The following is a 26,308-nucleotide window of genomic DNA, read 5'->3' as shown; positions in this document are numbered from 1 at the left end:
AATAGATCTCCAAGATGTTGTGCATAGTTATTGAATCTCGAACGACTCTCGATGCACCAATGGTTGTTGATTCGATCGGGATATTTGGTTGAAGGGACCGTACTGTACGCTAACCAAAATCTACTGGTTCTTGTAGGCACTATCAGTAATACCTAGGGAATCATGGGACGATGTTGCTAGACGCTATTACCATGCACTATAAGAAAAACTCCTAAAGACAACATTTTTTATAAGTTGTCGTAGAGGGTTTTAAAATGTTGTAGAAAGCCATGTTGTTAAAAATCGCGCTCAAAGACAACAGTTTTTACTTGTTGTCTTTTCTATTAAAGACAACAGTTTTACAACGTTTAAAAATTGTTGTCTTTTTTCTCAAAAACAACAATTTTTAGCTGTTGTCTTTGAACGTGTAAAGACTTTTTACAACAATTTTAAACCCCTACGACAACAACTAAAAAATGTTGTCGTTTTTCAAATAAATAACAAAAAAAAATTAAAATTTAATATCCAATTTTTCAATATTATAAGTAATTTAAAATACAAAATTCAAAAATAAAATTTAATATACAATTTTTGAACATTCGAAAATAATATTTACAACAGTTTGAATACATATTCGAACACGTATAAAGAGTTCAATTAATAACTCGGGCGTATTCTAATGGTTGTTGGAATTGATCTACCGACCATTCTCTTCTCCAACAGATTTCTTTCACCTTTTCTTGAACTTATTTAATTCAATCATGCAAAGACTCTTTTTCAACCTGAAAATATCAAATTCCACGTAGTTACTCAATTTCATCTCTTTTCTAACATGGGATTTTACAAAACATGCTAATTGCAAAGTCTAGTATTGAAAACCAAAGGAGACTTAAGAAACAAATCCAATCCTAACTAAATATGAAACAAAATAAAGCCAACATATCTAGGAGAATAGAATTTAAAGATAAGACGAAACATCGATCTCTCATTGCATTGAATTACCAGGTTAAAATCTAAGGTTCATCACCATGATGATCCATCATTAAAGTACCGACCACAAGATCTAATTAACAACCATCACGGCTCACCTCATGACGAGAAATTCTAGTCTTGATGTCATCAAAGTATTTTAAACCTATCATCTGGGAATTTGTCATTGAATCCTCTTTCCTCAAGTCATCCAGGGTCCTGTGTCCTTTCTCGTAAAGTTTACTTGCCGTAGCAGGTCCGATGCCCCATACTTCTCCGAATAAGCTGATTGTACGAACCTGAGAAAATTAACAAAATATGGTAATTCTCTTTGTTTATGGATTGAACCACAAACTTCCAACTTGTGATGATTATATCCTATATAACACTCCGTTACAATCCTTCAAGACAAATTTGGAGGAAGAAATAAATACCTGCAACCATCATCTAGTTTCATCAAGAAGATCAAGAATCCAAGGATCGGTAGCCAAAATTAAATTAAAATAATTAGTGAAATTCTTCTTGTTATAGTTCCATGAACTTCACCTAGATATACCAAGTCAGGTGCTTTTAATTAGCAGTCCTTATTGGATAACCTCAAGGACAGTGCTAGGAGGCCCTTACCTTAGAAGCACAGACTCAGGAACATTTATAGACAACAAATCACAAACTTGGACAAATCATCACTTCTGCCTAATTATAGATCCGCCTCTGCCTAAATATATAACATTCGTAATAATAAATCCATACAAGCATCAAATGGTAAAACAAAACTAACATACGTTCAACATTCAATTCGGATGCAACAAAACGTCACATTGTACCGATAAACTAGTACTTTCATAAAAAAAAATTTGGCCTCAAGAACAATACTACACCTTTTCATCCTTCTCGAAGTGCTCCAACTTGGATAGCTTCCCAGTGTTTACTATCTCCTCAATCTGTAACCTCCATCACCAAGCAGGGTAAAGACCAAATATAATGCGAATAGTGTTCCATAAAATGAAGATAAAAGATGGCTGGAGAAATAATAGTGAAATAAAAGCATCCAAAGCCTGATGCTGTAGCTACTTTCTTACATGATCCTGCAATGACTTTCCAATCCCAGGTTGGTGCTTGACCTGGTCTGCACTTTCAATTCTAAAAGGTAGCTTTTCAATGACTGGGATAGCTTTGTAATAGCTAAAAGACCTCCTATCATCACCTAAGGCTTAATTAAAATAAAGCAACAAAAATTCAGCCTTCAAAATCACTATATCCAAAAAATAATATTACATATTATATGCAGAACAAGTTTTCACCTCTGTAAATGTCAATGAGCTTCTAAAATATATCAGTTATATTCCTGTTCAAATCTGAAGAATCGTAAATCAATGATGCTTCGTATCCCCAGAACCAGCAGATAGAATGTACGAATCTTCTGGAACTTTTTCTCTTATTCTCAAGCTGTCCTCTAGGTAGCCACTGATAGTTGACTACTTTCTGTCAATGTTTCAGTCATAAATAACACGACACATTAGAATCTTCTACTCCGCATCCAAATAAATCCTGAAAGCACACGATCAAAAATCATCATGAAATTCTTGGATCATAAAGGTTTTGTTATGGGTTTGAAATTCTTGGTTTTCAATTTTCATTCATCACTTGAAAATAAAAAAAGCTTCCAAAGTAATAAAAACCATGGGTTAAACTAGTACAGCTCAGTTTTTTTTTGTTCTTACCATGCCATAACCACATCAACTGTGTAGTTTTTACGTGATGCAATAATCATGTATCACACATGTATGGGAAAAGGTATTGCACATGTATGGAAAAAGAATGGAGATAACTACCAAATAGATCATGTATGGAAAAAGAATGGAAATAACTACCAAATAGATCCTCCCATGTTAAACGTTCTGTTAGGACACATAGCTAAAAAGAAACTCGACATTTATAGCGATATTATTATGCTTTTTTTATTTACATACCCAACTGAAAAGAAAAACGGCAGAAAATATCAAGAATCTGTAAACTAAAAATTGCAATTATTTCCAACTTTTGTCGGTTGCTAATCCAAAGTGGAAACAAGAATAGTGTCACAGATGGCAGCAATAATTAAACTAAAAAATGCCTAAGATGTCAGACTAAGAACAAACAAGATTACAGGCTGGAATTCGATCCCATAATCAAAGTCCAATCATATTAAGAAAAGACTGAAAAAAGGGACTCCATTAAGAGAATATGGCCCCAAAAAAACAGAGAATTTTCTCCGATGCTTCACAGAGTAAATAAAGAAAAATATGGACTACTTGACATCCTATATTTCAAATTATCTGCTGGTTTAGTCATTAAAAAAGCTAATATTATACAGATTTTGTATTTGAATAAACGCCAAAAAAATCAAGAATTGTTTTTTTGTACCTCAATAGGAAAGAGGTGAGCAGCAAAGAAATCAGCAACAGAAACATACTCTTCTGGGTTCTGTGAAAAATCATCACATTTTTTTTTAGTACAAAGCAAGGTTTGAAATCAGACTAACAAACGAATGCATACCCAAAGCCAAGCCCAGAAGACAGGGAACTGTGGCGTGAAGTTCATCAGACAATATCTCCAATGAATCGAGCAAAAGCGGCAGCCCCGACCTGCCAAATGAAGTAGCTGAAAGAAATATCATAGAATACATCAGTTAAATGTGCCCCACTGTTAGCCACAAATCAAGCTTAAAGGCAGAAGGCAGACCCGGATTCGCTAGTATTAGAACAAGGTTTATCTGAGAACTACGAGCTGCCACAACAAGAGCGAAGCACCCACCGGAATAATCTACGACTATATAAATGGGTTTGTTTGGAGATAAAGAATGCTCGGACTTTAATGCTTCTTCCACCCATTCTACCAACTCTGACATTTAATCAAACATCTTGTTCTTGATATGGAACCATGATGAAAAACGGGTTAAAAAATTTGATGGGAACGAAATTTTTTGGTTTTTTCAAAAAATAATAGTAAAGAAGTGAAATTATTTAACATGCACTTGGTTCGGTGAGCTAATAGAGAATTGAGACCTGGAAACGGTGTTCGATCACCATAAGTTTTGGATAGTGTTATAAATATATTGCTGGCCTGCCCAGCAAGTGAACACAAAACATGGTCCAAATGCAAAAACCAAATATTCGGTGAACTTAAAAGCTTTCCCGCAGAAGGGAACTACCTCATAACAATTAACATTATCCAACGGAGTCTGGAGTGGAATGGCATGAGCCTCTCCCTTAGTATGGACTATGGAGAGGAGGCAGGATCAAGACCACTGCCCCCAATGTTTCATACAATAATAGAGATTCTACAAACATTAATGCTATAAACAACCATCAGAGGGATTCTTCATCAAAATCAAATTAATCACTATAAAAATGCCCCTACTCTCAAGATTGTCTAATGCCATAAAATCATAACAACATCATATCATCACGAACAGCTGACATAAGGTAATTGAAACAGCTACTTGCGAAAAAACCCATCAATTTAAATCAGGAAAAAATCAGACAAAAAGTACCATATGTCTTCGATAAAACCATATTTAATGAGCTCCTCGTTCGCGTTCTTGTCGAGACCCATGAAAATGGTGTAATCTCCCGATTCGGGCCGGACCCTGAAGTAGAACACTGTCTTCTTCTCTCCCTCTCTTAGGGTTTCACTTCCTCCCTACGCAATTCCGCTTTCCTCTCATATCCTCCGCTATATTATCCAGAAATCGAAGCAGAAATTAAATCGCGGGAGAAGATGCGCACAAAAGCAGATCTGGATAGGGATCGGTTCTAGCAAAAATGAGCATAAAATGGTGACTCACGGTTCAAATCGAAGCTACTGATCTTAGGAACAAAACCCCTCAAACCGTTCGAGATTTCGGTGGTAGACGGAGGAGACAACATTCAAAGGTTGAGGGTTTGAGAAAGGCGAGAATGAAAGTTAGCGGTTTGGGGTAAGTGTTTCCCCTCTTTTTATTTTTCTCACACGTTTATATACTAATTTTTTTTTAAAAAAACAAACAATAAAGATTAAAAGACAAAAAATGTTGTCAAAACTGTTGTCGTATCTATTCAAAACCCGCTAACAGACAACATTTTTTGAAATTGTTGTCTTATACCGTCAAAAGACAACATTTTTTTTAAATATTGTTGTTTTTTTATTAGAAAAACGACCAAAGACAACAGTTTTAATTAAAATTGTTGTTATAACGTAAAAGACAACAGCTTTTGGATAAAACTGTTGTTGTTTGAGTGTTGTTAATAAGAGTTTTTCTTGTAGTGATGATTCGATGGGTAAGTCGGAAATTATTGTTCCGAGTCACAAGGAGTTGTGAGCCCACGGCTAGCTGTATTCCTGAACCATTGAGGGTTACACAAGTAATGGATTACTAAAACCTCGTAGAGATAGTTAAATTTAAAGAGTTAAATTTAATGAAAGAGAAATTGGATTTCTCAACTAAAGGGAGTGGAATTTCCTAAAATGACATAGTGATAGGCATTTTTAGAAATCACTGAATTCGGATTCAGAAAAATTATCTTGACTCTAAAAGATGCAGAAATGGTTTCTGTGCACATTGGTGAAATCAGTTTATCAATCGGAGTCACGATGAATTTTATATTAATTTCTATAACAACGGGCTTGGCTTGTTGGGCTTAAGTTATGGATTGTGGGCTTTAAGGAGTTAGAGTCCTGATACAATTATAACTAGAAATTATCTATAAATAGAGGTGTTGGGTTCGAAAATCAAATACTTTTGTGTCTTATAATTTTCGAAATTATACTCTAAATATTCTAAGAGTTTTTCGAAATCCTTGTCCCTCCCGGAGAAAATTCAGACTTGTGATTTTTGTGAAAAATTACAATTCTGAATTAACAGATCATATCTGTTTATTCTCTACGCAAAACTTCTGATTGATTTCTAGTGCAGTCAATCAGAGGGTTTCTGTTTTCTGTTCGTGGACCTTATTCCGGTGATTGATCGTGACGCCATCGGTTCCCGGGATATACAAGAAGAGCAGATTAAATTCTGTTGGTGTCCATAATCTCGCTTCGAGATTGGAGGTAAAATATTTAATTAATTATTATTTATTTTACTTGTGTGATTTAATCGTTAAACGTTTTGATACCCCTGATATGAAATTGTTTCATATCAAAGAAAAATAAAATTTTTAAACTTCCGCTGCACCGGGTATCGATTCAATTGATATGAACACGGTTTTCCAACAGGGTTGAGGACCCATCTTGACATATTCAAGAATATTGACTCTCACTTGATCTTGTTGTGATCCTCCGTCACCATCAGAGCTATTCTCGATACCACGAACATTTTGATCACCGTAATTTGCCATATACAGGTGACACAATGGTTAATCCCAAGACAAATCTATATCTCAAGATTTCTAAGCATGCTCTGATACAATAAATGTAGTGACCCGCACCGTGATCACCTACTAATCAGAAACTTAAGCATGCATTTCACTTAATAAATCAAATAATCAAACATAACAGCGGAAACCATAATCATGAATTAAAATACCAAATAAAATTCTGTTATACAACCATATCGAATCCAAATTTATTATCCCAAATACATTAAAATAGTAAACTTAGACATCACTGCTGGTCTTCCATAACCTAAGTCCTCCAGGAACCACCTACCTCATCCAAACGCAAACCTACCCATGGAATAGGGTGCACAGAAACAAAGTATGGGACGCGAGCATAAAACTCTCAGTACGAAAGTATTATTATACAATATTATGTGTGAATGTATGCAAGTGTACGGGTACCAAGACACGAGGTCAAAAATATCTGATCAAGAACAAACTTGGGCCCTGGGTATGTAGCACGTTGAGCCGTCGCTATAGAAGGTGACCTACATACCCTGATGGTGACCTAACACAAGTCTACGTGTCCAACCAAATATCAGTGACCTGACACGAGCTCATGTGTCCAACTAATATTGTTGACCTGACACGAATCTATGTGTCCAACTATCTACTGACAGGATAGGGTAGATACCCTACTACAAGATAGCATAAGGATATAACTCAAGATGCTCATGTAATGCAACATACATTCATGACATGTTGTGTCTTATAAATCATGAAATCACATAATACATGAAAACACATATTCTAGCATACTCAATCTAGATATCTCGAGTAATACTTCCGTACCTCATATACTAAGTCAACCTAAAGCAGCTCTATGTCCAAGCCTACAGTCCGCACTACAATGCAATGTACTCATGCATCATAACCTTATTATAAAAGCCTTAACTAATCTATAGCATACTCTCTATTTACTATAAGGAGATAGAGTTATACCTGCGTCCGTCATCAGCCCACTGATGACGACTGCCCCAGAACTTGGGCATTCTCCGCCGCAACCCCGGAACACCTTGCCAACTACCATACCAATCCTAAGAAGGCTAGAAATCACCTAGAAAGCCCTAAAACCTAGAGAAAATTTGGGAATTTGTGTGAGAACTGAGAGCCTCGATTGTCCTATTTATATGCATCGATCGGAGCCTTCGATCGGCACCAAGCTCCACGTGTAACGAGCTTCCGACAACAGTCCCTGCCAGCGGATCGAAGCTTTCAAACTCACGATCGGAGCTTTTGATCTCCCCCACGACGTCACCTTGCTGACCTCACCAAATTGAAACCTGTCTAGAGATGATCTGAGCTTCCGAAATATCCTGTAACTCGGGACTCTACAGTCTATTTTCGAATGTCCTGAATTCATTTAACAACTCAGTTAATCCAATAGAAATTTTCTTAATCATGTTTAGTCCACTTAATCTTGTAAAATGGAGCCGGGTTACTACATTCTCTCCCTACTTAAGATATTTTGTCCTCAAACAAATCTTAAGTTTGAAATGAATTTAAACACTGAATAAACATATTTATTCAAACTGAACATTTTACAAGATACAACTGAAATACAACATTTTCAAAATCACTCTGGAAAGTTTGTACGAATACGAATCTCAAGCTCCCATGTGGCTTCTTCTGTGCCTTGGAGCTGCCATTTAACTAGAACAAGAGGAATGATCTTGTTGCGTAAGACCTTATCCGTATGCCTATGATACGCAACGGCCTCTCCACATACGTCAAATCTATATTCACTTGTACTTCAGACGGCTGTAAGATATGAAACACATCTACCACATACCGTCGCAACAATGATACATGGAACACATCGTGTGTGAGACCTCGGTTCTAATAATCTAATTAAGAATAATGAAAATAAAATCAAACCAGAAGCCAAGGCAACTCAAGTAAAAAAAAAATTAAAGGGGAGTGCGCACGGGCGGTAAAATTCTACCGCCCGGGCGCGCACCATTTCTCAAGTGCACTGCCTTGGGTCGGACAGCCAGCGCGCGGGCGGCCAAAACTGTAGCTCAAACGCTGGCCGTAAACAAAGCCTACTGACCTAGAAAATGGGGCTATGTGCGAGCGGTTAAAAACTACCGCTCGATCGCACCCCTCTCTTGAACACAAATTTCCAGAATTATCAATTTCCCAACTTCAAAATCCATTCAAAACATAATGAGGTACAACAAACATGCAACAACAGCATACAAACCTCAATTCTTGCATAAACGATACAAGAGATATTAAGAAGTTCGAGTTCTAAACATGTTCCAACATAAACTAGATTGACATGTTGATTCGACTTCTAAATCGAGTCCCATTTCTATCTCTCAATATTGATGCTAAACAAGTTTTCGCTGACTCAATCATGCCCCACCTTTTGCCAAGTACACTTACAAAACAAAGCAACAACCAGATAACTCCAGTGAGAATGATATTCCCAGCAAAAGCAACATAACATGCAATAACAAGTAACATCCCAATAACATGAAATAAAGACCACATATTCAATGTTAACATGAATGAAATGCATGTCTTTAAAATCGGGATATCAACTCTGATAAACAAGGGATTGTTGCTATGTTTTAGGGATTCCCGAGGATGAGATCACGTAACAACTCACCAACTCTCCCAATCGAGGTGGTGCCACGTATTCCAATCCCCTAGACTTTGGTGCGACTATAAGGAGTATGCTGACACTAGGTGAACTTCTACAACCCAGGCTACTCGCAGTATAGCCCCCAAACGTCTAAACAAAAAGGGCGTACAGCCCGCTGAAATCAAATATTTGGGCTCGAGATGAATGCATAAGAAAAACATAAAGCATTAAGCCATATAACAAAAGCTCAAACAACAAAATACAAGTTCCCCATTCTAGAACAAGTATTGATGAAAGTATGTGATTTAAGGAAAACTCAAGAACCAACTGTCTCGAGTGTGCTATCCCGCTAAAACGATGACTACTTGTACCTTTAGATTCGAGTAGCTCCAACTCTAGATACGCTACAAAAGAGGCTATATCAAAAACTATACAACCTAACAACAACAAATGCTCAAGGTAAACTCTTTACCGCTCTTTTTCCAACTCTTCAACGATCGACTTCTGCTAACTCTGGGCTCGACAACTTCAAACTAATCTGTACGGAGTCAAAAGATGATCAACAACAATGAACAAAGCCAATGCCAAAGTTCTACGATTCAAACGGTTCAAAAATCTCAAAACTCAAACTGGCGGCATAACGACACTAAACTAAACAAATCGGAAATGCAGAAAGCAGTACAACATTGCAAACAACTCAAATAAATGCTAAAACAACAACAAAAAATCAAATCCAACACATCTCAAAATCCCCATTTTCGAATTAGGCTTCCAAAAATCATAACAATTCCAAATGATGCTCTATTTCAAAATCGACTGAGAATAAATGACAAGAACTCGTTCAAAAACAACATAACCGAAACTCAATCGATTCTAACAACATCCAAAAATAGAAGTGCAACTGATCGGAAAAAAACTTATTATAGAACGAAGCTCTCGCTGCCATGATCGCTAATATGCCTTTAGAAATAAATTCTAACGGACGAATCGAGCTCGGACTGAAATCTGAAAGGTTGAAAGGCGTTTGGAAGCTCAACAAAGGAGGGGAAACATGAAGAAGAAGGAGAAATAGGAAAGGAGACTTGGTCAATCTCATTCCAAGACCAATTAATATAACAAATCCAATTTTTATGTTTTAGTCCCTGAAAAATCCAAAAATTGCAAAGTAGACCCTGATAAAAATCAAGTCGGCTCTTGAACTCAGTAATCTCCGAATATCTCAAATAAACTCAATTAAGATAAATTTGGGGCGTTACATCGTGGATACTAGACAAATACGGAGGCAACGCCAATCTATAATCCAAATCTCTTGCACTTTCCAAAATCTTGAATAGACCAATGAACCTAGGAGATAGCTTACCCTTGAGAAGAAATCACAAAATCTTGCGAAATGGTGAGACTTTCAAGAACACTTTCTTGCCCATCTCAAACTGCAAAGGTTTGCGCTGAATATTAGCATAACTAGCCTGCCGATCATGTGCAGTCTTAATTCGCTTCTTGATTTGTCCAACAATATCAATGCCCTGCTGAATTAACTCTGGTCCCTCTACCTTTCACTCCCCTACTTCTTCCCAGAACACTGGTGTAATGCCCCAATTTTATTATAATTGAGTTTAATCGATATAATCAGAATTTTTAGTGATTGAGGATCGTTTTGATATTTAGCAGGGGGTTACTTTGCAACCTTGGATAAATAAAGGAATGAAATGCAAAATTTGGAATTTATATATTTTATATCATCAACTTGGTTGACCAAGTCTTCCCCCATACCTCTCCTTCCTCCCTACCCTCTCTCTATCGATTCCTCTCTCCCAGAAGCCATGGAAGTCGACTCCTGAAGCTTCTTTTCCGTTTGATTCGCTCGATCCGACCGTTAGATTTGAATTCCAAGTTGAGATTCACGATCACCGCAACGAGGGCTTCATTTAGACGTAAGTTTTGCTACGATCTCTTGAACTTTGATTTTGTTGAGTTGTTAGAATTTGATAATATTGGAGTATGTCGTTCTTGAGCTAGTATAGATCGTGTATTCGAAGTCGGTTTGGAAAAAGAACGAAGTTTGGATTTTATATGATTTTTGAGGCATATTTTCGAAAATAATGATTTTGATTGAGGTTGGATTTGAGTTGTTTTGATGGATTGGGATGATGATTGAGTTACTGTGATTGTTTTTTGATGGTTTGTATTTCCGGATAGTCAGTTTATAGTCGTTATGCCGTCGAAATCGAGTTTGAGTTATCGATTTTGGTTCGGTTTGAGTGGTATATCGAATTTGATTGAGTTTGAATTTCGAGTTGATATTGAGTCTGTATTTGATGTTTTGACAGTTGATTGAGGATTCGGGAGTTGATCGAACTTGGAGACTTGTTTATCGATTGAAGAATTGAAGACGGTATATTATTGATTGTTGTATCGACTTTGAGTTTGTTATCCGAATAGACTATGATATCGAGTTATCTCTTGATGACAGGAATCACTTAAAGTTTCGAGAAAAGGTAAAAGTCGACAATGAAACGAATGGGAACAAATACTCGAGATCGACTTATTCTCGAGTTCCCGAAAATCACATACTACATGTTTATTTGCTTGAGTGAATTTGATTGTTATTCTATTTTCACTTGCATTCCATATTGAGCCGACTACTCGATTCGTTTTGAAATTAGACGATTTAGGGAGCTATATTGAAGTGGCTTTAGATTTCGATTTTTTCCAATTGCAAGAATACTTCTTACAGTTTCTCTGAAGTCTAGGGGTTGAGTTGAACGACATCCACCCCGAATGGGTGTGTCGGTGAGTTGTTGTGAAGACTTGGCCCCGGGATCCCAACCGAATAACGATGGATATTTCGATTATCTGATTTGATAGCCCCGAGTTTTTGAAGTCATGCATTCATTCATTCTCATTTTGATTTGTTATTGATTATTACATTTTAATCTGAGGTGTTTATTTGATATTGCATGTCTATCTCTTTTACTTAGAAATTGTATTTCTAACCGGTTTATCCGGTTGTTGTCTTTGTTTGTATGTGTACTTGGCAACAGGAGGATTAGGAGCTGGACTGAGTCGTCTTGGTTAACTTGGGGTGAGATTGATAGAAGTGAGACTCCGCGTTGTAGGGTTGAGTCGATTTTATCTGTATTAGTTTTGTTGAGTCGTTGGAACTCTATTTGTCGAACTCATTTTATTAATTGTGTTTTTTTGGTGTTTCGAAACCCCCTTGATGCATGTTTGAACTATGAATTGAACCTGGGTTGCTTGGATTATGGATTCGAGTTTGTAAAGATGTATTTTTATGCTTTGGATTTTCTGCAGCCGAATTGACGGCGCGGGCGCGCCTTTGTTTTGCGAGGTCACAGCGCGGGCACGCTGTTTCTTGCGAGGTCGCGGCGCGGGCGCGCTGTTGTTAAAAAAAAAATTGATTCATTTTTACGCGGCTCTTCGTGTTTGATTTTGTTTAATTATTCAAGAATAGGAGATTAGAAACGGGGTCTCACAAGTGGAGTACGACATCATCGTTCGTACAACGCTTCAAATGGAGTCATCTTAATACTACGATGGTAACTGTTGTTTTACGCGAACTCAATCAATGGAAACTGATCTTGCCAAGCTGGACCAAAATCCAAAGAACAGGCTCGCAACATGTCTTCAAGAGCACGAATCGTGCGATCTGACTGCCCCTTAGTCTATGGTGATATGCAGTACTCATGCTAAGAGTAGTACCCATAGCACGCTGAATAATTTCCCAGAATCTAAAAGTAAACATGGGGTCTCTGAAACGACCCTGACCTCTACTTTAAATTAATTGATAAAGAAAATATGGATTTAAAAAAAATAAAAAATTTTGCATGACCGATCCGTTTATATAACAACCCACTTGCTCAGAGACACCAAACTAAAAGTTTCACTAAAACGGAAAATGATACGATAAGAGCATAAATTTTCCAAAACAATACAAAGCCCATAAAAAACGTGAAATAGTTAAACGGTTTACACGTCATAAGTACAAATCTATAAATCCTTAAGCTTACATTTATCCAATCAACAAAATGAAAGACTTTAAAGCATTAAAGTAAACTGTTGCGGAAGTCTAGCATAGGTCGGAGGGATGTGCCGAGCCCACATCTCAGTCCACTCGATCGTCCTGCCCCTCAATCTCAGCGATAATTTAACCTGCACCAAGCAAGTATAGTGAGTCTAATGACTCAGCAAGTATAGGCAGTGATATAACAAGGGTTAAAAATACCTGAGGCAATACTTAAAGTACTGTACATATAATACTTTGAAACTTAAAACTGAAAATTTGTATGATAAATGAGAATGAGGCAAAGTGTAAGCAATGAAATCACGCCAACTCACGCTATGAGACTTGGAACTTTCTTAACTTAACTGAACCTCATGCATGACTGAAAACTGAATTTAAATTAAGACGAGTCAAATCGATTCTGAACTGAAACTGAAAATGAAACTGTGACTGTGAACTTAGATCCTTGAATTGTGACCCTCTGTTTTTGATCGATCAATGGTTGCAATATACTATGCCGACAAGAAGCCGGGATTTCTCCCGACGTGACATTGCCCCTTTTTACTTTTATTTGGTAGGGATCCCGAGATTTCTCTCGATCTCACACTACCCGTCTATTATGGTAGGGATTCCGGGATGTCTCTCAATCTCGTACTACACGTCGTTTTGGCAAGTGAGTGAGGCATCCCCCAACCCACATTGCCCTGACTTGTCACAATCAACTCACTTTGTTCAAAAATATTTTCTTTTCCTTCTTTGACTCGACTCAAAATACTTAACATGCATGAATAGAAGCAACTTCCTTTGTAAACATTTGCTTGGCTCAAAGACGAGACTCAAGCACACGAGTATGCAACTTTAGGAAATGAAACTCAACTCAAAAATGGGAATGTTGAGTGGGTAAGTGGATGCCCCTAAGATGGTTATTCAACTTATACCTCATTCTGTCTCAAACATGTCCTATCCCGAGCAATCAAACCACAAAGCCCTTAACTCAATCTTACCTTAACCGAATTCGTTCCCGCTTCAACTGACACTCTCTAAACACTTCAAACTAACCAAGGACTAGGTTGTGACCTCCAAAGACCACCCGAGCAACCCGATCAAAATGGATTTCCGGACAGCCCACAAACTTGACAAAATTATGCAGTAGTCACCCCGACTTGAGAAATTCCTAACTTGACCAAAACTAACTTGATTCGCTCCCAAATCAAATTGAAACGACCCCAACATCCTAAACTTGATTTAGGACCAGGCCTCATCCATCCATAGTTGATCAAACCGTTCAGTTTAAGCAACTATCGAACAGCTCACACATTGCTCTTAAAAATTCTGCTCATAACCCTTTGACTTAAATGGCCCTTAATCCATCCAATACTTAACCGAATCGAGACCAATTTGAACCGACGCAACCACGACATCTTAAACTCAACTAAGACAAAGCCTCAACTCGTCCAGCCCTATTATGACAGCTCCCCTACCCCAAAATCAGTAGCCCTTACACAAGACCTTAATCAGCCAACTTCACCTACACTTGTCCTATCTATGCCCATTTTTCCTTAACTCCAACCTCTTCCAACATATAACACAATCCTTCTAACACCTTTTAGGACTTATATCAAGTCTTGGCAGCCCTCAACCACACCACCATTCAACATTTCGAAAATGGCAAGAACATGCACCAAAATACTGTTGGAAAACTGGCGAGTTCCCAGACCAATTACGATTGATACCCGGTGCAGCGGAAGTTTAAAAATTTTTTTCTCATGGAACGATTCCATGGTGTGGGTATCAACCATACAACGATTGAATTATTGTGTGTGTAAAATTTAAATAACAATTAAATAAATTTTACCTCAAATCTCGCAACGAGATTAATGGACACCAACAGAACAATTCTGCTCTTGTTGTCTCTCCCTGGAACCGATGAACGCCTTCAATCAGGTCCACGAACAGAGGTTTAATCCCTCTGATAGATTGCACTAGAAAATCTATCAGAAGTTTTCTGCGAAGAGAATACACGAATTTGATTCGTTATTCCTTACTGCGATTCAAAATCACAGACCGGAAAATCTCGGGCAGAGGTAGGGAGGGGCGGCCGAAATATTCTTAAGAGAGGCTAGGGTTTTTCGAAAATTAGCTCTCAAAAATTATGACCTGTTGTGTGTAATTTCTGTACTGAAATAACTTATTTATAATGCAGGCCACTAACACCTTAGGGCCCATTAGTCATAAGCTGGGGCCCGACAAGCAAAGCCCGCTCGTTCAGAAATTAATATAAAATTCATCGTGACTCCGATTGATGAAACGATTTCACCAATGTGCACAGAAACTATTTCTGCACGTTTTAAAGTCAAAATAAATTTTCCTGAATCCGAATTCAGTGGTTTCCAAAAATGTCCATCCCTATGTCATTTTAGGAAATCCTACTCCCTTACTCTTATTTAAGAAGTCCAACTCCTTAGTTCATTAAATTTAACTCTTTAAATTTAACTATCTCAACGGGGATTAAAACTCCATTACACTGTGTGACCCTCAATGGTTCAGGGATACAGCTAGCCGTGGGCTCACAACTCCTTGTGACTCGGAACAACACTTTCCGACTTGCCCAACGAATCATGGTAAAGCGCCTAGCAACATCGCCCCATGATTCCCTAGGTATCACTGATAGTGCCTACAAGAACCAGTAGATTTTGGTTAACGTACAGTACGGTCCCTTCATCCATATATCCCGATCGAATCAACAACCATTGGTATATCGAGAGTCGCTCAAGATTCGATAACTATGCAATACATCTTGAAGATCAAATTAGTGACATCGCATGTGCTACTAAGAAACCATTTCTTAAATCACATCAAGTACTCTGGCCAGAGATTTGTCACACTAATATCTCCTCAGATCGCATAGGATATCCACACTCGCAAGTATGTGGTGAATCCTTGACAACAATGCATTGACTCCTATATGTGTCGTAACTGTACCCAATCTCGACACCTGATGACCCCCTCAGAGTCGGTAAACGAGTCAAAGCACAGTACTAGCATATAGAGTCTCCATGATGTTTCAAGTCGTAAGGACTAATGGTGTACAACCAAAACCGCGGACTTTATCCACTCGATAAGTGATAACCACTTGGAAAGTCCGGATAGGGTAGTTCGACTATTCATCCTATGAATATCCATTTGCATGCTTCGAACATCTCCATGTTCCCTACCAATGAAACGTGGTACTCCGCATCGCAAATGCTAGTCTCAAACTCGAGCGATCCTTATCCTTATTATCGGACGGCTCAATCGACTAGGAACGGTTTTAGAATATACAGTGACTATAAGATGTATTTCATGATAGACATCTCCATGTTCTACCACATCTTACATACACTATAGTATATTCAAGGTCTTTATCAAAACAACAATAGTATATCACAATATAACAATATGAAGTAATATAAAGTCATTGCCATAAAAGTGTAAATAATATTAAACAAAAGATTGTTTATACAAAGAGTCAACAAAGCCCATAGCCACACAGTTGGCTCACTGGGCACCCACTCTTACAATCTCCCACTTGCCCTATAGCCAACTAGTCATACTACGTAGACCCATTGCTTCGCGATGTTTGTCAAACAATGGTCCTGGCAAAGGCTTAGTAAGTGGATCAGCGATATTGTCTGCAGAGGCCACTCGTTCGACACTGATGTCTCCTCTTTCCACAATCTCCCGGATTATGTGGTATTTCCTCAGTACGTGTTTGGATCTTTGATGAGACCTTGGTTCCTTTGCTTGAGCAACGGCACCCGTGTTGTCGCAGTACACCGGGACTGGACCAACAAATTCAGGAATGACGCCCAACTCTTGGACGAAATTCCTCATCCAAACGGCCTCTTTAGCAGCAGCTGATGCTGCAATGTATTCAGCCTCAGTGGTGGAATCCGCTGTGGTGTCCTGCTTGGAACTCTTCCAAGAGACAGCACCGCCATTGAGCATGAACACAAATCCAGAGGTTGACTTCGAGTCATCCACATCACTTTGGAAGCTAGAGTCGGTATAGCCTTCCAGTTTGAGTTCTCGTCCTCCATAAACCATGAACATATTCTTAGTCCTTCGCAAGTACTTAAGAATGTCCTTCACGGCTTTCCAATGCATCTGACCAGGATTAGACTGATATCTGCTCGTGACACTCAGAGCAAATGCTACATCCGGTCTGGTAGATATCATCCCATACATGATACTACCTATAGCTGACGCATATGGTACATGTGTCATATTCTCTATCTCTGCATCAGTCTTGGGACACATAGACTTGGATAGAGAAACTCCATGACACATGGGTAGATGTCCTCTCTTGGACCCATCCATTGAAAACCGTTTCAATATGGTATCGATGTAGGTTGATTGAGTGAGTCCTATCATTCTCTTAGATCTATCCCTATAGATCTGTATCCCAAGAATGTAGGATGCCTCACCCAAATCCTTCATCGAAAATCTACCTGATAACCATATCTTCGTTGACTGCAACATCCCTACATCATTCCCAATGAGTAGGATGTCATCAACATAAAGTACTAAGAATGTCACCGCATCCTTAACTACTTTCTTGTACACGCAAGGTTCCTCCGGGTTCTTGATGAAACCAAAGTCTTTAATTGTTTCATCAAATTTCTGGTTCCAACTTCTTGATGCTTGTTTTAGACCATAAATTGATCTCTGAAGCTTGCATACCTTATGCTCGCTTCCCATGGATGTGTACCCCTCAGGCTGCTTCATATAGATTTCTTCCTTAATGTCTCCATTAAGAAAAGCAGTCTTCACATCCATCTGCCATATCTCATAGTCATACCATGCAGCTATGGCAATTAGGATTCTTATGGACTTGAACATTGCAACTGGTGAAAAGGTTTCGTCATAGTCAACTCCTTGCCTTTGAGTATAACCTTTAGCCACCAATCGCGCCTTGTAGGTCAATACCTTACCATCAGGCCCAAGCTTTCTTTTGTAGATCCATTTACACCCTATTGGAACAATTCCATCGGGAGGATCCACTAAAGACCAGACTTGGTTAGTATGCATCGAATCCAATTCTGACTGCATAGCTTCAAGCCATAAATTCGAATCCGCATCAGAAATTGCTTCCTTGAAGCTTCTTGGATCACATCCAATGTCGGGTTCATCTTGACCCTCTTCAAGAAGAAGACCATATCGAACTGGAGGTCCAGAAGTCCTTTCGGATCTTCTAGGTGCAGGCGTGTCCAGCAATGGTTCCTGAGGTGTGGGATCGTTATTTTGTATTTCGGGTTCTTCTCGAACTTCTTCGAGTTCCATCATCTCGCCTTTCTTATCCAATAAGAACTCCTTCTCCAAGAAGGTGGCATTCCTAGAAACAAACACCTTTGTTTCAGCAGGATAATAGAAATAATATCCGATTGAATTCTTCGGATACCCCACAAAATAACACAAGCTGGATCGACTATCCAACTTATCTCCCACTGTCCGCTTCACGTAAGCAGGACATCCCCAAATCCTCAAGTATGAATACTTAGGAGCTTTGCCATTCCATAACTCGTATGGTGTTTTGTCCACTGCTTTAGTGTGGACGTTATTTAACAACAATACCGCCGTTTCAAGCGCATAGCCCCAAAACGAAGGTGGAAGCTCAGTGAAGCTCATCATGGATCGAACCATGTCCAACAAAGTTCGATTACGACGCTCCGATACACCATTAAGCTGTGGTGTCATAGGAGGAGTCCACTGAGAGAATCCCATTCTCTTTTAGATAGTCCAAAAACTCGGTACTCAAGTATTCTCCACCTCGATCCGATCGAAGTGCTTTAATACTTTTACCTAGCTTGTTTTCTACTTCAGCCTTGAATTCTTTGAACTTTTCAAATGCTTCAGACTTATATTTCATTAAATATAAATACCCATACCTAGAATAATCATCAGTAAAGGTAATGAAGTAGGTGTGGCCATGTTGAGTCCCTACTCTAAATGGACCACAAACATCTGTATGGATCAAATCCAACAGATTTTGACTACGCTCAGGCTTCCCCTTAAAAGGAGATTTAGTCATTTTTCCTTTTAGGCAGGATTTACAAGTAGGTAGAGAGTTAATATCAGACATATCAAACATGCCCTCTCCCACTAGCTTGTTCATCCTCCTTGAGGAAATATGACCTAGTCTAGCGTGCCATAGGTTTGCCGGGTTTTGACTATCGATTTTCCTTTTGTTTGTTGTTGCCGGTTTGTCAATACAATTCACTGGAACGTCTTTTAGTTTTAAATTATATAGATCGTTTTCAAGTTGTCCATTTCCAATTAAACATTCATTCTTGTAAATACTGCAAATCCCATTCACAAAATTACAAGAATAACCATCTCTATCAAGCATAGAAATAGAAATAATGTTTTTAATTAAATCTGGCACAAATAAAACATCTCTCAACAATAATTTAAAACCATTCTGCAAAATCAAACAAACATCTCCAATGGCCGTAGCTTCAACTCTGGAACCATTCCCGAGCCTCAGCTGGGTCTCACCCATTCTAAGCCTGCGACTTCTTGTCATCATCTGCAAATCATTGCAAATGTGAGATCCACATCCGGTATCCAATACCCAAGAAGTTGTATTAAGTGACATGTTTATTTCGATATAGAACATACCCTTTGCAGTTCCTAACTGCCCAAGATACTCCTTGCAGTTGCGCTTCCAATGACCCGGCTTCTTGCAGTAATGGCAAACATCCTTGGATTTTCCATCGTTTGAAGCCTTTGTCTTTTGCTTCTTCTCGGGTTCCACTTTCTTGGGTGGGGCAGAACGTTTCTTGCCCTTCATACTTGGCCCCTTCTTAGCAGAAGATGAGGAGCCCACCAAGAAAGCTGGCTTATCCTTCTTAAGTGTGGATTCATATGTAACGAGCATATTGACCATCTCTTCAAGGGTGGCCTCTATCTTGTTCATATTAAAATTTATCACGAATCCATCAAATGAGGAAGGAAGAGATAGAAGCAACAAGTCCACATTGAGTTCATGCTCCAACACCAAATCAAGGGTCGCTAACTTCTGTATGAGCCAAATCACTCGTACCCCATGATCACGGACCGAAGTCCCTTCACGCATGCGGCACGTCATCAACTCCTTAACAGTAGAGAACCTTTCAGCCCTCGACTGAGCCCCAAAAAGTTCCTTGAGTTGCGTGTGAATGTCAGCAGCATTCACCGTGTCCTCAAATCGCCTCTGGAGTTCATCAGACATCGAGGCTTGCATATAGCATTTGGTCTTGATGTCATGGTCACACCATGCATCAAGTTTGGCCAATTCCTCCGGACTTATGTCAGCTGGTGCTTCCTTCGGAGGTGCTTTCTCTAACACGTAGAGCATTTTCTCCGAAGTTAAGACAATCTTCAACTTCCGGAACCATTCCGTATAGTTGGCGCCAGTCAGCTTGTTTTGTTCGAGGATCGAGAATAAAGGATTTCGCGAATTCATTGTATGAAATACTGAAAAGGAAAACAGACATATATCAATGATTGTTTAACAATTTACTAAGACATAAAATAGGCGAATTTAATTTTATGAATCTCACTCCCACTATTTTAACGATTTCACCACCCTCTAGTGAAAACGGGAAACTTTTTCCTTAGTGAGAACATGGAGTCCAATTGACAAACTTATGGTCCCGAATAATATCAGCCAACCATAATTCTCAAAAGGTAGAGCCCAATTGCTTCCAAAGCAACCCCCATGCATTTACCTCATGTCCAATAAGGGCCCAATAATATGACGCCGTTTAAAGTGACATGTCAAGATGACCCATCAATATTAAGTTGTGATGGACGGTCGCCATGTGGATCCCCCAATAATATGAGCCGATCCCATGGGAGTTCCACCCAACTTACAACATTTGTCGATCCAATGTACAGCTTTCCGACGGACGGGCCCCCCCAATAATATGAGCCGGACCGTATCCGCGGGTAGCATCACATACATTGACCGTTGATGGAAGGTAGGAACATTTAAACAATATTTAAATTTCCTTTATTTATCTTGATATAAATTTTAAATCATATTTAAAATGAGGGATTTTATTTATAAAATATTTGTCTCATCATATTTAATTTATTGCATGCATTGCCGGATTCACGCAATTTATGTCTAAACATGCATACAATCATAATATCACATATTATATAGGATGATCGATTCCATTTCTAATTGACCCGTGGTTGCCAATCACGGGTCTTAGTCCAATCCTAGGTAATATGCAGTATGCAAATGCAATCCTATTACATATGCTTCCAATTTACATTTCTTCAGTCTTCATTGTCTGCTGGGCCCACCATCTTCAAATCTTGATCTCCCACTAAATCTAATGTATTTACAATAAATAACAATGACAAGTAGGGGATACATTTTTAGGGGGTGGGAACGGGCTATAAACCAAGCCCACTTTTATTACATATGACATTCATATCGGGCCATAAACCAGGCCCATTAATAAAACCAACAACAATAAAGACAAAATGTAAATTCCTAACATACACCTACAAAATTGGTCATGGCAATCGATCATCCTTATCCAATAACATTTAATTCAAAATTAATTTATTGGATAACATGCTGTGGCAATTCAAATTTAAACAAGATAAAATCATATTTTATATATAAAATCACATTTCACATATAAAATCATATTTTATCTCCATATCAAATAAAATCATATTTTATCTATAAAATCCAATTTTACAAATAAAATCATATTTTATCTAATATATCATAAGATCATATCTTATCATCAATTGTACCAAAATAATTGATTTCAAAATTCAATTTACGGATAAAATATTAAAATTTTCCAAAAATTCAAATTTATCCAAAATCAATTTTAAAATTTACGGACTCGAACAATTCGATCCGAAATCTCGTGAACCAATCAAAAACAATTTTTGACCGGACCAAAAATAAAATTTTAACATATTAAAATTAATTTTAATAAAAATAATAATTTTTCCCGCGGGCCGCCCGGGACACTCCCGGGTTGGCCCGCACCCGGGGCGCGGGCCGGGGCAGCCCGGCTGCCCCCTTAGGGCAGCAACACTTGCTGCCCTGGCGGCGCCTGGCGCCGCCGCTGGGCGGCGCCGTGCGTCGCCCTGGGCGGCGCTGAGCGCCACCCCTGGGCGGCGCCGAGCGCCGCCCTGGGCAGCGCCGAGCGCTGCCCTGCGCAGCGCCCAGCGCTGCGCTGGGCAGCGCACAGCGCTGCCCTGGGCAGCGCCGTGCGCCGCCCTGGGCGGCGACGGTCGCCGCCCTGGGCGGCGCCGTGCGCCCCCTTTGGGCGGCGCCGTGCGCCGCCCCTGGGGGCAGCGACCATCGCTGCCCCCTCCGGGCAGCGATCCAATCGCTGCCCGGGTTTCGCCCCCGAAAAAAAATTTTTTTATTAAAAATATTTATTTTGTTTCAAAAACCGAGACTCAAAAAATTTTGTACAATTGATTAATTCAATCGATTGATCTGAGCAACCTGGCTCTGATACCACTGTTGGAAAACTGGCGAGTTCCCAGACCAATTACGATTGATACCCGGTGCAGCGGAAGTTTAAAAATTTTTTTCTCATGGAACGATTCCATGGTGTGGGTATCAACCATACAACGATTGAATTATTGTGTGTGTAAAATTTAAATAACAATTAAATAAATTTTACCTCAAATCTCGCAACGAGATTAATGGACACCAACAGAACAATTCTGCTCTTGTTGTCTCTCCCTGGAACCGATGAACGCCTTCAATCAGGTCCACGAACAGAGGTTTAATCCCTCTGATAGATTGCACTAGAAAATCTATCAGAAGTTTTCTGCGAAGAGAATACACGAATTTGATTCGTTATTCCTTACTGCGATTCAAAATCACAGACCGGAAAATCTCGGGCAGAGGTAGGGAGGGGCGGCCGAAATATTCTTAAGAGAGGCTAGGGTTTTTCGAAAATTAGCTCTCAAAAATTATGACCTGTTGTGTGTAATTTCTGTACTGAAATAACTTATTTATAATGCAGGCCACTAACACCTTAGGGCCCATTAGTCATAAGCTGGGGCCCGACAAGCAAAGCCCGCTCGTTCAGAAATTAATATAAAATTCATCGTGACTCCGATTGATGAAACGATTTCACCAATGTGCACAGAAACTATTTCTGCACGTTTTAAAGTCAAAATAAATTTTCCTGAATCCGAATTCAGTGGTTTCCAAAAATGTCCATCCCTATGTCATTTTAGGAAATCCTACTCCCTTACTCTTATTTAAGAAGTCCAACTCCTTAGTTCATTAAATTTAACTCTTTAAATTTAACTATCTCAACGGGGATTAAAACTCCATTACACTGTGTGACCCTCAATGGTTCAGGGATACAGCTAGCCGTGGGCTCACAACTCCTTGTGACTCGGAACAACACTTTCCGACTTGCCCAACGAATCATGGTAAAGCGCCTAGCAACATCGCCCCATGATTCCCTAGGTATCACTGATAGTGCCTACAAGAACCAGTAGATTTTGGTTAACGTACAGTACGGTCCCTTCATCCATATATCCCGATCGAATCAACAACCATTGGTATATCGAGAGTCGCTCAAGATTCGATAACTATGCAATACATCTTGAAGATCAAATTAGTGACATCGCATGTGCTACTAAGAAACCATTTCTTAAATCACATCAAGTACTCTGGCCAGAGATTTGTCACACTAATATCTCCTCAGATCGCATAGGATATCCACACTCGCAAGTATGTGGTGAATCCTTGACAACAATGCATTGACTCCTATATGTGTCGTAACTGTACCCAATCTCGACACCTGATGACCCCCTCAGAGTCGGTAAACGAGTCAAAGCACAGTACTAGCATATAGAGTCTCCATGATGTTTCAAGTCGTAAGGACTAATGGTGTACAACCAAAACCGCGGACTTTATCCACTCGATAAGTGATAACCACTTGGAAAGTCCGGATAGGGTAGTTCGACTATTCATCCTATGAATATCCATTTGCATGCTTCGAACATCTCCATGTTCCCTACCAATGAAACGTGGTACTCCGCATCGCAAATGCTAGTCTCAAACTCGAGCGATCCTTATCCTTATTATCGGACGGCTCAATCGACTAGGAACGGTTTTAGAATATACAGTGACTATAAGATGTATTTCATGATAGACATCTCCATGTTCTACCACATCTTACATACACTATAGTATATTCAAGGTCTTTATCAAAACAACAATAGTATATCACAATATAACAATATGAAGTAATATAAAGTCATTGCCATAAAAGTGTAAATAATATTAAACAAAAGATTGTTTATACAAAGAGTCAACAAAGCCCATAGCCACACAGTTGGCTCACTGGGCACCCACTCTTACAAATACATTAAACACTTTGAACAATCAAAGAGACCAATGACTATCAATAAATTCCTCATAACACACCTCAAACGCAATCCAAACACTATGTAAATTTCTATTTTAAGCATGCATCACTTCTGAAATTTTCGAACAAAGCAATATGCACCAAAACCCCACATGTCTCATATCACAAATTCACCATACAATACTTTAAACTTCATACATGTTCATATTTCGAAATTTACGTAATGCCTTGCTGAAAATCTAGAAAAACAAACAAACCTTACATGTCAAAATTCTCATGAATATTGAAATATAACAAGGGCTTTAGAACAAGAAATAAATAGCTAGCTTGGAGCCCAAAAAATTACTGTACTTGCCTTGCTAACAACTCACAAAAATCAAACCAAAAGGGATGGAGAGGGCTGAAACTTCGAACCAGCATCAAGGTGACCTTCCAAGTTGGACTCCCGGCGACGGCGGTGGCGTGAGGTGGTTGGCGGCTACCGTAATGATGAAGAAAGGGGCGGCCGAAGGTTGGGAGAGATATAGGGGAAGAAATAAAGTGAAGGGGGCGGCTACTTGTGTGCGTTGTGTGCTAGGGTTTTAGTTTATTTTGTTTTGGGTTTAAAAGTTACGTGTTAGGTGTACATGTGTGTGTATGTATAGGTATAAGTATGCAAAAGTAGGTGAGTTGGGTTTTTAAAGTACAACTCAAAGTACTACAACTTTATGCTTAATAAAATTACACTTATAAAATACCTAAGTTTAATGTAATGCCCCGATTTTATTATAATTGAGTTTAATCAAGATAATCAGAATTGTTAGTGATTGAGGATCGTTTTGATATTTAACAGGGGGTTACTTTGCAACTTGGAGAAATAAAGGACTGAAATGCAAAAATTAGATTTAATATATTATCTCATGCAAGTTGACCCATCCCTCCATCACTTCACATCATTTCTCTCCTCCTTCCTTCCTCTCCATCTTCATACGTACTGAAGCGAAGCCATAGCCGACCCATTTCTCAAGCTTTTCATCTGTCCGGTTCGCTCGATCCGACCGTTAGATTTTCATTCCGAGTTGAGATTCACGATCACCGCAACGAGGGCTTCATTTAGACGTAAGTTTTGCTACGATCTCTTGAACTTTGATTTTGTTGGATTGTCAGAATTTAATAATATTGAAGTATGTCGTTCTTGAGCTAGTATAGATCGTGTATTCGAAGTCGGTTTGGAAAAAGAACAAAGTTTGGATTTTATATGATTTTAGAGGTGAAATTCGAAAATGATGATTTTGATTTAGGTTGGATTTGAGTTGTTTTGATGGATTGTGATGATGATTGAGTTATTGTGATTGTTGTTTGATGGTTTGTATTTTTGGATAGTCAGTTTATAGCCGTTATGCCGTCGAAATCGAGTTTGAGTTATCGGTTTTGGTTCGGTTTTAGTTGAATATCGAATTTGATTGAGTTTGAATTCCGAATTGATTTTGAGTCCGTATTCGATGTTTTGGCAGTTGATTGAGGATTTGGGAGTTGATCGAACTTGGAGACTTGTTTATCAATTGAAGAATTGAAGACGGTATATTATTGATTGTTGTATCGACTTTGAGTTTGTTATCCGAATAGACTATGATATCGAGTTATCTCTTGTTGACAGGAATCACTTGAAGTTTCGAGAAAAGGTAAAAGTCGACAATGAACGAATGGGAACGAATACTCGAGATCGACTTATTCTCGAGTTCCCGAAAATCACATACTACATGTTTAGGGAGCTATATTGAAGTGGCTTTGGATTTCGAGTTTTTCCAAGTGCCATAATACTTCTTATACTTGCTCTAAAGTCTAGGGGTTGAGTTGAACGACATCCACCCCGAATGGGTGTGTCGGTGAGTTGTTGTGAAGACTTGGCCCCGGGATCCCAACCGAATAATGATTGATATTTCAATTATCTGATTTGATAGTCCCGAGT

The 26,308-nt window shown here is 38.9% G+C and overlaps 2 long non-coding RNA genes across 2 annotated transcripts; both read right to left on the bottom strand.

Annotated features, from left to right (window-relative positions):
• Positions 1-582: 582 nt before the first annotated feature.
• LOC140884269 (uncharacterized) lies at positions 583-2,399 on the bottom strand. The gene is made up of 5 exons (XR_012150618.1): positions 2,250-2,399; positions 2,028-2,158; positions 1,827-1,889; positions 1,068-1,247; positions 583-761 (listed from the first exon to the last, which is right to left on the bottom strand). It is a non-coding gene; the product is annotated as an uncharacterized lncRNA (long non-coding RNA).
• A 41-nt stretch (positions 2,400-2,440) lies between these two features.
• LOC140884268 (uncharacterized) lies at positions 2,441-4,898 on the bottom strand. The gene is made up of 4 exons (XR_012150617.1): positions 4,481-4,898; positions 3,484-3,588; positions 3,352-3,411; positions 2,441-2,496 (listed from the first exon to the last, which is right to left on the bottom strand). It is a non-coding gene; the product is annotated as an uncharacterized lncRNA (long non-coding RNA).
• Positions 4,899-26,308: the final 21,410 nt, after the last annotated feature.

This window comes from Henckelia pumila, chromosome 2, assembly GCF_033568475.1.
Source record: "Henckelia pumila isolate YLH828 chromosome 2, ASM3356847v2, whole genome shotgun sequence".
Lineage (NCBI taxonomy): Eukaryota > Viridiplantae > Streptophyta > Magnoliopsida > Lamiales > Gesneriaceae > Henckelia > Henckelia pumila.
This window is presented reverse-complemented; position numbering and strand designations above follow the sequence as displayed.